The sequence below is a fragment of the Muntiacus reevesi genome, chromosome 16 (assembly GCF_963930625.1).
Source record: "Muntiacus reevesi chromosome 16, mMunRee1.1, whole genome shotgun sequence".
NCBI lineage: Eukaryota > Metazoa > Chordata > Mammalia > Artiodactyla > Cervidae > Muntiacus > Muntiacus reevesi.
This window is the reverse complement of record NC_089264.1, coordinates 32,507,807-32,520,239: the sequence shown is the minus strand read 5'-3', so window position 1 is coordinate 32,520,239 and position 12,433 is coordinate 32,507,807. Positions and strand designations below refer to the sequence as shown.

The 12,433-nt window shown below is 37.4% G+C and overlaps 1 protein-coding gene and 1 pseudogene across 2 annotated transcripts in view; both read left to right on the top strand.

Moving 5' to 3' along the window:
• CCSER1 (coiled-coil serine rich protein 1) overlaps positions 1 to 12,433 on the top strand; it is a 1,376,611-nt gene that overhangs the window by 449,004 nt on the left and 915,174 nt on the right. The gene's annotated exons all lie outside the window — the stretch shown is intronic.
• On the top strand, positions 8,450 to 8,641 carry LOC136148133 (cytochrome c oxidase subunit 7C, mitochondrial pseudogene; annotated as a pseudogene).

Here is a 12,433-nt window from a genome sequence, read left to right as displayed (position 1 = left end):
CAAAAATATCTTGAACAAAATCCTTGGGGGAGAATGAGTTCTGTTTAATTATGTCCTTTATTTACAAAGAATTTACTAGAAAGACCTTTTTATGTATACTTCTTCACTGGAAAAAATTATAAAATATTTTAGAATTATTTTATAACCCACAGAACTCTTAATATCTTATAAAATAAATTGCATAATATTTTCATCCAAAAATGTTAATTCAAACAGCTATAAAATATGAAACAGAACTGGGTTAATAAATACATAGTAGCATGAAAAATTTAATCTGTAATGCTGTATTTCATGTTTATAGTACCTCAGAATTACTCCTGTCAACTGTCATTAGAATATATGGATCAGTCAGCACTAATCCACAAAGAAGGTGGTTAATAAAACACTTTAAACACTTTAGTCATTAGCACAAGTAAAAAATAAATTACAAATTTTTTTCAAGGAAAAAAAACTTTTAAAAGGCCAATTCAGTTCTTCATTTTTGTTAAGAGTGAAAATATGGAAATGGAATGGTGAGATAATCACTATGAGGCAGTAAGGAAAGAAGACCTGGTCCAGATCTGCTTGGTTCGGTTCTACTTGATTCAAGTTTCATATCTTGTTAAGGAAAAATGTATTCTGTGTGTATGTGTGTGTGAGAGAGAGAAAAAAATACATATATTGTGTGGCTATAAATAGTGTCTAATATTTTGTCAAGAATTAGTTTGGTTGAAATTCCTTTAGTGGAAATAATTTGGACTTTGATAACAGAAAATATGGTTCTTAATTCAGCCCCCTGCTCTCTGCTTGACCTTGATCAAAATATCTACCTCTGTTTTCATCAAAGTATTTTATGTCTCATTTTCCTCATCTGTAATTTGAGTTGAGTTTAGGTAAGGAAGTTCAGCTTAGGTAGAGGAAGGCCTACCCTGGCTTCGATCTAAATTGTGTTTTGTACCAGATTTTATTTATTTTTTATTCAGTACCAGATTTTAGAAATGCCTTCTCATGTTTGCCTTGCCTGTCAAATGGGCAGCACAGGCCTGCCGACAGTACCTTAGCATGGGAACTGGTTGACCCTCTGCAAGAGATCTGCTTGTATGTCTAGACAAAGTTAAGCAAAAAAGCAAAAAAAAAACCCTGCGAAACCTGGGTTTTTGGGTGGAAATTAATGCTACTTTGTGAAGTTTTGGTAGAAGTGGCAGGGATTGATGTATATTGTGGTACTTTGGGGTGGGTATTACCCAAAGGGGAATGGTTGATCAATTTCATAAGATGAGTAGAGTAGATTTCCTTTTCTTTTTTTCTTTATATATGGCAATCCCAGAGATTCCGTTAAAAGATTGAAGAAGAAGAATTCGCTGAATCTGGAATTCTTTGTTAGTTGATTACACAATAGTTGGTAAAATATGTATTTCACGGGAATAAAACTACTACTTTATGTGGTTAGTATAAAAATCAAATTAGAAGTCACTATAAAAACACTTTATGAAACATCAAATGCTAAGTAATGTTGAAATTATTTATCAGGTGGCTAATACCAGTGTATAATCAAACCCAGGTTCTAAAGAACTTTTGTCAACTAAGTCTGATGAACTTGTTCACTGACAGGAATTTCTTTCTTTCTGTTCTCTTAGCTGTGGACCACCTGATCCAAACTATAATTCAAGCTTGGCAATAGTCTGTGGGAGATATACATATTTAAAGAAACTCTTTGAGGTATTATTATGTTGATGATAATGTTCAGACATCAAAAGTGAAGTGGTAAATTGGTTCAATTATCTGGTTAATTCAGACTTGATAAAAATTATAAATTGTTTGCATATTCTATGAAAAATTGACTATTTTGACTATTACAAACTCACTGCTTTTAACTATTGCGAAATTACTTAGCTTGATATGCTAATCAGTAATCTTCTCAAGAATCAATGTTGGTAGTTTTCAAGTACATTGTTTGTTTTCTGTGAGCTAAATTTATTTTTCATTTTAGTTAGTAGATTTTATTGCCCTTTATTAAATCTCAGAATAATCCTACCTAATGTACATCCTTCCACTCAGTGTTATTTATCCAGTTCATTTTATTGTATTCTTCCAAATTTATTAGATTTACAAATATGCTCTTTGGACTGATGAATTCTGATATATTTAAAAATTATTTTTATAGATATTAAAAAAGGCAAATAAAATTTCTGTCAAGTGTGTGGAAAATGTTAACTCTTAACTTACTGATGACTCTTATTTTTAAATAGCTTTTTACAGAGAAATATCCTGAGCATTGATTTCCAGTCAAACTTGTCTCTATCTCAAAGATCACAATTCTCAAATGAGAATACCTTTTTAAAAATTGTGATATTGTAGCACATCTTCTTTAATTTCAGCAAAATACAAGAGGTTAAAAAAATCAACCATGGATGAAACTATTCAGAGAAAAAAATCACATTACTTTTTTTATTGTCAAAAGAGTCATAAATGTTAAATAACATACACACTGAGGAATCCAGATCTGAAAGAGACACGTGCACCCCAATGTTCATTGCAGCACTGTTTATAATAGCCAGGACATGGAATCAACCTAGATGCCCATCCGCAGATGAATGGATAAGGAAGCTGTGGTACATATACACCATGGAATATTACTCAGCTGTTAAAAAGAATTCATTTGAATCAGTTCTAATGAGATGGATGAAACTGGAGCCCATTATACAGAGTGAACTAAGCCAGAAAGATAAAGAACATTACAGTATACTAACACATATATACGGAATTTAGATAGATGGTAGCGATAACCCTATATGCAAAACAGAAAAAGAGACATAGAAGTACAAACAGACTTTTGAACTCTGGGGGAGAACGTGAGGGTGGGATGTTTTGAAAGAACAGCATGTATATTATCTATGGTGAAACAGACCACCAGCCCAGGTGGGATGCATGAGTCAAGTGCTCGGGCCTGGTGCACTGGGAGGACCCTGAGGAGTCGGGTGGAGAGGGAGGTGGGAGGGGGGATCGGGATGGGGAATACGTGTAACTATATGGCTGATTCATGTCAATGTATGACAAAACCCACTGAAATGTTGTGAAGTGATTGGCCTCCAACTAATAAAATAATATTTAAAAAAAAAAAAAAAGTGTTTCAGGAATCAAATGTAATTCATGTCCTCTTAAGAATATACAGCAACTTACTTTTGATTGGAACATATTTTTTCATCATTCAGTGCAGTTCAGTCATACAGTCGTGACTATTTGTGACCCTATTGAATGCAGCACGATAGGCTTCCCTGTCCATCACTAGTTCTCCGAGCTTGCTCAAACACATGTCCATCAAATTGGATATGCCATCCAACCATCTCATCCTCAGTTGTCCTCTTCTTCTCCCACCTTCAAACTTTCCCAGCATCACGGTCTGTTCTGAAGAGTCATTTCTTTGCATCAAGTGGCCAGAGTATCAGAGATATAGCTTCAGTATCAGTCCTTTCAATGAATAGTCAGGACCGATTTCCTTTAGGATTGACTGGTTTGATCTCCTTGCAGTCCAAGGGACTCTCAAGAGTCTTCTGCAACACCATAGTTCAAAAGCATCTGTTCTTTGGTGCTCAGCCCTCTTTATGATACAACCCTCACATCCATAATGACTACTGGAAAAACCATAGCTTTGACTATACAGATCTTTGTCAGCAAAGTGATGTCTCTGCTTTTTAATATGCTGTATAGGTTTGTCAGAGCTTTTCTTCCAGGACCAAGTGTCTTTTAATTTCATGGCTGCAGTCACCATCTGCAGTGATTTTGGAGCCCAAGAAAATAAAGTTTGTCACTGTTTCCATTGTTTCCCCATCTATTTGCCATGAAGTGATAGGACTGGATGCCATGATCTTAGTTTTTTAAATGTTGAGTTTGAATCCAGCTTTTTTACTCTCCTCTTTGAATTTCATCGAGAGGCTCTTTATTTCCTCTCTGCTTTCTATCATAAGGGTAGTATCATCTGCATATCTGGAGTTATTGATATTTCTCCTGGCATTCTTCATTCCAGTTTGTGCTTCATCCAGTCCAACAGTTTGCATCATGTACTCTTCATATAAGTTAAATAAATAGGGTGACAATATATAGCCTTGTCATACTCTTTTCCCAATTTGGAACCAGTCCTTTGTTCCATGTTCATTTCTAACTGTTGCTTCTTGACCTGCATACAGATTTCTCAGGAGCAGGCAAGGTAGTCAGATATTCCCATCTCTTTAAGAATTTCCCACAGTTTGTTATGATCCACACAGTCAAAGGCTTTGGCATAGTCAATAAAGTAGAAGTAGATGTTTTTCTGGAATTCTTTTGCTTTTTCTGTGATCCAGCAGAACTTGGCATTTGATCTCTGGTTTCTCTGCTTTTTCTAAATCCATCTTGAACATTTGGAAGTTCTCAGTTCATGAACTGTTGAAGCCTAGCTTGGCGAATTTTGAGCATTACTTTGCTGCCATGTGAGATGCGTGCAATTGTGTGGTTGTTTGAACATACTCTTGCATTGCCTTTCTTTGTGATTGGAATGAAAACTGGTATTTTCTATTCCTGTGGCCATTGCTGAGTTTTCCAAATTTGTTGGCATATTGAGTGTAGCACTTTCAGAGCATCATCTTTTAGTACTTGAAATAGCTCAACTGGAATTCCATCACCTCCATTAGCTTTGTATGTAGGAATGCTTCCTAAGGGCCAGTTGACTTCACATTCCAGGATGTTTGGCTCTAGGTGAGTGATCACACCATCTTGGTTATCTGGGTCAATAAGATCTTTTTTGTATAGTTCTTCTGTGTTTTCTTGCCACCTCTTTTATCTTCTGCTTCTGATACATCCATAGTGTTTCTGTCCTTCATTGTACCCAGCTTTGCATGAAATGTTCCCTTGGTATCTCTAATTTTCTTGAAGATATCTCTAGTCTTTCCCATTTATTGTTTTCCTCTATTTGTTTGCACTGATCACTTAGAAAGGCTTTCTTATCTCTCCTTGCTCCTCTTTGAAAGTCTACTTCCAAAGTCTACTCGGATGAATATATCTTTCCTTTTCTTCTTTGCTTTCACTTCTCTTCTTTCCTTACCTATTGATAAGGCCTCATCAGGCAACCATTTTGCCTTTTTGCATTTCTTTTTCTTGGGGATGGTTTTGATATCCACCTCCTGTACAATGTCACAAACTTTCATCCATAATTCTTCAGGCACTCTATCAGATTTGGTCCCTTGAATCACTTCCACTGTATAATTGTTAAGGGATATGATTTAGGTCATGCCTGAATGGTCTAGTGGTTTTCTGTACTTTCTTCAATTTAAGTTTGAATTTCAAAATAAGGACTTCATGATATGAGAGCCGTAGTCAGCTCCTGGTCTTGTTTTACTGACTATATAGAGTTTCCCCATCTTCAACTGAAAAGAATATAATCAATCTGATTTCGGTATTGACCATTTGATGATGTCCAAGTGTAGAGTCATCTCTTGTATTGTTGGAAGTGGGTGTTTGCTATGACCAGTGTGTTCTCTTGGAAAAGCTCTGTTAGCCTCTGGTCTGCTTCATTTTGTACTTCAAGGCCAAGCTTGCTGTTTACTCCAGGTAGCTCTTGACTTCCTACTTTTGCGTTCCAGTCCCCTATGGTGAAAAGGACATCTTTTTTTGGTGTTAGTTCTAAAAGGTCTTGTAGGTCATCATAGAACTGTTCAATTTCAACTTCTTCAGCATTAGTGGTTGGGGCATCAACTTGGATTACTGTGATACTGAATGGTTTGCCTTGGGAAGGAATAGCAATCATTCTGTCATTTTGAGATTGCACCCAAGTACTGCATTTCAGACTATTTTGTTGATGATGATGGCTACTGCATTTTCTACGGGATTCTTACCCATAGTAGTATATGTAATGATCATCAGAATTAAATTTGCCCATTCCCATCTGTTTCAGTTCACTGATTCCTGAAATTTTTATGTTTACTCTTGCCATTTCCTGTTTGCCTTGATTCATGGACGTAACATTCCAGGTTCCTAAACAGTATTGCTCTTTACAGCATTGGACATTACTTCCATCACCAGACACATCCACAACTGGGCATTGTTTTCACTTTGGCTCCATCTCTTCATTCTTTCTGGATCTATTTTTCCACTCTTCCCCAGAAGCGTATTGAGTGTCTACCAACCTTGATATTTCATCTTTCATTGTCATTTCTTTTTGCCTTTTCATACTGTTTTTAGGGTCTCAAGGCAAGAATACTGAAGTGGTTTGCCATTCCCTTATCCAGTGGACATTTTGTTAGAACATTTCGCTATGACCTGTTGGTCTTGGCTGGCCCTGCATGACATCAGTCATAGTTTCATTGAGTCAGACAAGGCTGTGGGACCTTTGATCAGTTTAGTTAGTTTTCTGTGGTTGTGGTTTTCATTCTGTCTTTCCTCTGATGGATAAGAATAAGAGGCTTGTGGAAACTCCCTGATGGGAGGGACTGGCTGTAGTGAAATCTGGGTCTTGTTCTGTTGGGCAGGGCCATGCTCAGTAAAGTTCTAATCCAGTTTCTGTTGGATTATGGCTATGTTCCCTTCCTGTTGTTTGGTCTGAGGACAAACTATGGTAGGGGTGATGGTAGTAATTACCTTCAAAAGGACTTCTGCAGGCCACTTTTGACCCATGTTTCTGCTGATGACTCCTGGACACTCACAGGGAAGCCTGACTCAATCTCTTGTGGGGTCACTGCTCCTTTCTCCTGGGTCCTGGTGCACACAAGGTTTTGTTTGTGCCCTCCAAGAATCTGTTTCCCCAGTAGTGTAGAAGTTCTGTAATTAAATCCCACTGGCCTCCAAAGTCAAATTCCCTGGGGGTTTCTCAGTCCATTAGATAGATCCCTAGGTTGGGAAATCTATTGTGCATCCTAGAACTTTTATAACAGTGGGAGAATTTCTTTGGTATAATTGGTCTCCATTTTGTGGGTCATCTGCTCAGTGGCTCTGTGGTGGGCTAATGGCAACCTCCTCCAAGAAGACCTACCCCACACACTGCGCCTCCCAGGTCTGTTGCGGCCAGAGCCCCTGTCTCTGTGGTAGGCCTCTGCTGACCCATGCCTCCGCAGGACACTAAAAGGCAGGTCTGACTCGGTCTCTGTAGAGTCTGGGTCCTGGTGCACACAAGGTTTTGTTTGAGCCCTCTGAGTGTCTCTGGCAGATACGGGGTTTGACTCAACATGATTTCTCCCCTCCCACCACCTTGTTTGGGCTTCTCCTTTGCCCTTGAATATAGGTTATATTTTTTTTTAGTGGGATCCAACATTCTCCTGTTGATGGTTGTTCAGCAGTGAAATGCAGTTTTGAAGTTCTTTCAAAAGATGAGCACATGTCCTACTACTCTGTCATCTTGGTACACTGGCAGGTGAGGCCAGAATATTGGAGTGGGTAGCCATTCCCTTCTCCAGGGGATCTTCCCAACCCAAGGGTTGAACCCAAGTCTCCCACAATGCAGGCGGACTCTTTACCAGCTGAGCCACCAGGAAGCCCAAGAATTTTAGAGTGGGTAGACTATCCCTTCTCCAGCGGATCTTCCTGATCCAGGAGTCAACCCAGGGTCTCCTGCATTACAGGCAGATTCTTTACCAGCTGAGCTACCAGGGAAGAAGTTTTTCATCATTAGTGCTGAGTAATATAAAATATATAACTTAAGAGAAAAAGATTACAAAATTTATGCCAGTTAAGGCAAATGTCATGTGGTATGCAGAATTCTAAGATGGTCTACAAGTTTCCCACCTACTGAGGTATATATCCTGTATAATCCTCTAAAACAGTGAGTATGATGACTTTCACTCCCATGATTAGCTTAAGTACCTAGGCAAAAGACTTCTGCATATGTAATTAGCATCCCAAATCATTGACCGTAAAATAGAGCAATTATCCAGGTTTGCTTGACCTAATTTTTAGAGATTTTTAAGTCTGGGTCTAGAGGTCATTGAAAGATGAATTAAAATTCCAAGAATAAGAAAAATTTGACCTGCCTTTGGTTGATTGAAGTAAAGGTGCCTCATGGCAGAGAATGTGGGTAACTTTTAATTGCCAGTTTCCAGTGAGAGCCAGCAAAGGTAACGAGGACTCCAGTTATTTCAACCTCAAGAAACATAATTCTTCTAACAGTATGAGCTTGTCAGTGATAGAGAGTGAATTTCCAACCCCCTGCCCCCAGAAACTCAAGAGGAGAGCCCAAAAAGTTGATATTGAGTTGGCCAAAAAGTTCCCTTGGTTTTTAAGTAAACATGAAAAATACATTTTTCATTTTCATCAAGAAATGTGTTGAACACATATAAATCATTTTGAGCAAAGAGCTGTTCCAGATACCTTTCACAGTCTTCCTGGGAAGTGAAATTTTTTCCATTAGGAGAATTTTTTAAGGATGAAAAGAAACAAGGTTGTGAGGAAGCAGCATGCGGTTTCTTCCGCCTTCAGTCTCTAGAACTTTTGTAGAGCTTCCAACAGTGCTATGTTGGGACAGAGCATCCGGAGGTTCACAACCTCTGTGGTTTGTCGGAGCCACTACGAGGAGGGTCCAGGGAAGAATATACCATTTTCAGTGGAAAACAGGTTGAGGTTACTAGCTATGATGACTTTGTTCTTTGGGTCTGGATTTGGTGCACCTTTCTTTATAGTAAAATACCAACTGCTTAAAAAGTAATCCATGAGACAGATAGGAACAGCAACATATTAAGAGGTGCAGTCTCTTAAAAGGATCAAATCCTTGAACTCAGCATCCTAAATATATTTGTAAATAAACTTATGGCATTAAAAAAAAAAAGGATGAAAATAAATGGAAATCTGAAGGTGCAATGTTTGGTGACTATGTAGATGAATCAGAACTTCCAGTCAAGCTTTAACAGTTTTTGCCTATTCATCAAAGAAGCATGTGTTTTTGCCTTGTCTTGATGGAAGAGTATGTTTTCTGTAGACTAATTCTGGATGCTTTTCACTGAGTGCTCCTTTCTTTTGATGTAATAGGGAGCAATACTTGTTGGAATTGGTTGGTTTTCCAGAAAGTGGTCATAATAGAGGACTCCCTTCAAATCCTACAATACATACAACATCACCTTCTTCAATGGAGACTGGACTTCAGTGTGGTTGTTGGTGGCTCGTTTTTCTTGCCCCATTCCACAGCATTGTACAGTGTCCAGTTTTCATCACCTGTCAAAACTTGTTTTAAAAAAAGAATGTTTTTGATACATTGAAGTAGAGAATTGCATATGGAAATATGGTCAAGAAGGCTTTTTTCCCTTAACTTATGTAGAACTGAAATATCAAAGCAATTAACATAACCAAGCTTGTGCAAATGATTTTCAGTGCTTGATTTGGATATTTTGAGTATGTTGGCTATCTCCCAATGTAGTAATATAAGGAGAACTCAACTTTTCATTTCTGGCTTTGAAAAAAAGGGGAAAAAAGTCATGTTCCAAGGAATGCAGGCAGCTTCCAGAAACTGGAAAAGGCAAGGAGGGAATTCTCTCTTTTAGCCATGAAATAGAAACATCAGCCATGCCAACATTTTCATTTTAGCCCAGTGAGACCCATGTCATTTCTGATCTACTATAAAATGATAGTTGTATCATTTTAAGCCATTAAGTTTGTGGTAATTTGTTTACAGTTAACATGGAAATCTAATGTAAATACCTAACATAGAGTGTATACACAACTAATATCTATTAAATGAATAAATTATTTAATATTTGAATAAATGTAAGTAGTTCATGATGTGTAGTTAATATGTGATGGATCCGGGTTCAAGCCTTTCGTATCTGTCCCTACAACCCTTGGTTTTCTCACTAAGTTCCTCTTTTCTTATGTAATCATGGTATCCTTCAAATTGTTTCCTCAAACTTTTTTCTCCTTGAGAATAACCAAGAAAAATTTGTAGAAAACCATAGATACTCAAGCACTCATTTTAATAAGCCAATGGCTTATAGTCAATTCACTGAGGTTTATTTTTTTATACATTTTCAAAAATGATTAATATTAGGAATCTTTTGTATTTATAGGTTTTCTCTTTAGCACTGTGAAGTGAAAAAATTCTGATGATGCTGAGATTTATCTCATTGATTTATGGCATTGCATCTATTTCCTGTCTTTCCATAAATATATTTAAATTATTTCATCAGTTCAGTTCAGTTCAGTTGCTCATTCATGTCCAACTCTTTGCAACCCCATGGACCGCAGCACGCCAGGCTTCCCTGTCCGTCACCAACTCCTGGAGTTTACTCAAGCTCATATCCATTGAGTCGGTGATGTCATCCAGCCATCTCATCGCCTGTCATCCCTTTATCCTCTTGCCCTCAGTCTTTCCCAGCATCAGGGTCTTTTCAAATGAGTCAGCTCTTTGTATCAGGTGGCCAAAGTATTGGAGTTTCAGCTTCAACATCAGTCCTTCCAATGAACACCCTGGACTGATCTCCTTTAGAATGGACTGGTTGGATCTCCTTGCAGTCCAGGGATTCTCAAGACTCTTTTCCAACACCACAGTTCAAAAGCATCAATTCTTCAGCACTCAGCTGTCTTTATAGTCCAACTCTCACATCCATACATGACCACTGGAAAAACCATAGCTTTGACTAGACGGACCTTTGTTGGCAAAGTAATGTCTTTGCTTTTTAATATGCTGTCTAGGTTGGTCAAAACTTCCCTTCCAAGGAGTAAGCTTTTTTAATTTCCTGGCTGCAGCCACCATCTGCAGTGATTTTGGAGTCAAAAAAATAAAGTCAGCCACTGTTTCCACTGTTTCCCCATCTATCTGCCATGAAGTGATGGAACTGGATGCCATGATCTTAGTTTTCGGAATGTTGGGCTTGGAGCCAACTTTTTGACTCTCGGAAGATTCCAAAACAGAGAACTTGAGTGACTTAGTTGTTGAAGACCTATTCTCCCAATAATTTTCTATTTAAAAAAATGTATATATTTTTAAAATTGACAGCCTTCAATGTGGGACAACATAGCAAAGATTTTAAAGAAAAATGTAAAACTTATACATTTTGGGGGCTTCCCTCATAGCTCAGTCAGTACAGAATATGCTTATAGTAGGGAAACCTGGGTTTAATTCCTGGGTCAGAAAGATCCCCTGGAGAAGGAAATGGCAACCCACTCCAGTCTTGCCTGGAGAATCCCATGGACAGAGGATCCTGGCAGGCTACAGTCCATGGGGTCTCAAGAGTCGGACACAACTTAGTGACTAAACAGAAAGAGATGCCTTTTTTTCATTGTTGCCTTACAATAAAACCATGCTCTAGAATTTTATACCCAAACCTAGTAGAGATTTTAAAATATATTTTTAAACTAATGAGAGAGTTGACTTAGGGAGGTTGATAAGGAGTCCAAGCTTAAGGCCCCATTAAGTAGTATGTGAACATTCTTTTCACATTCTTTTGCCTTAGATACATAGGCCTTGTAGGTAGCAGTATTTCTTGTTCAAGGACATGCATTTTTGGAGCTCAGAATATATGATATGGAAGAAGGTCTGGGTCCACTGCCTTGAGCTCTTGGTTAACCCTCTCCTTCTGGCTAATCTCTCATGCTGATGTCATCTCAGAATATATGTTATGGGAAAGGGTCAGGGCAAAATTTTTGTAGCCTTGAGGTTTTTTTCTATTTTCAACAGCTAGCAGAAAAGTATATAATGCCCTGCTTAAAACTAGCAAGGTGGGTAATCTTTTATTTGCCTTCTGATGTCTATATCAGAAGCTTTTTCTATTACTATCACTTTAATAAAATTTCTACTACAGAAGTTCTGAGTGACTGAGACTCTTTTTTCCTGGAGTTAAATCTTCTTCAGAGACCACAAATCTAGTGGAACACCATAAACTTTCAATTATTACTAATAAGTAGTTAAAAAAAAAATACTGTCTCTTTTCACCACATAATACTTTTAAGATTTAAATTGTTTTGGAGATTATTTGTTAATACTAATTAACCAAAAAGCAAACAGCAGCAACATAGAATCATTGACAAAATATAATTAGAAATTTTTACAAAAAGAAAAATTATAAATATTTGGATTTTTAATTTTACTACTGCTTAATATCTGTGAACACCAATTCTAGAAATCTCAAGGCGAGAAATCAAAAAACTTACTGAAGGTCATAACTTTGCCAGACTGAACTGGATTGTTAAAAGCTTATTTATACCACTGAAATACATTGTTTTCTTTTCTTTCTGTTACCCTGAGGTCTAAGTTCTTTAAAAGAGAGACATAGAGTTCACTTCTAGTTCTCTGGCTGATACATAGTCAAATGTTAAATAAATACTTGTGAAATGGTTAGATTTATTTATGAATGGGGGACTCTAATTCTGTTGTTTGTAGTAATGTTTTTAAGTCATCATTCTCAATAACTGGATATTTAGACCCTCACTTTTTCATTTAGTCTGTCTCATAAAAGATAAAGATCAAGAAAGAAGAAGCATATGTGATAAGACTCCCATAATTTATTCT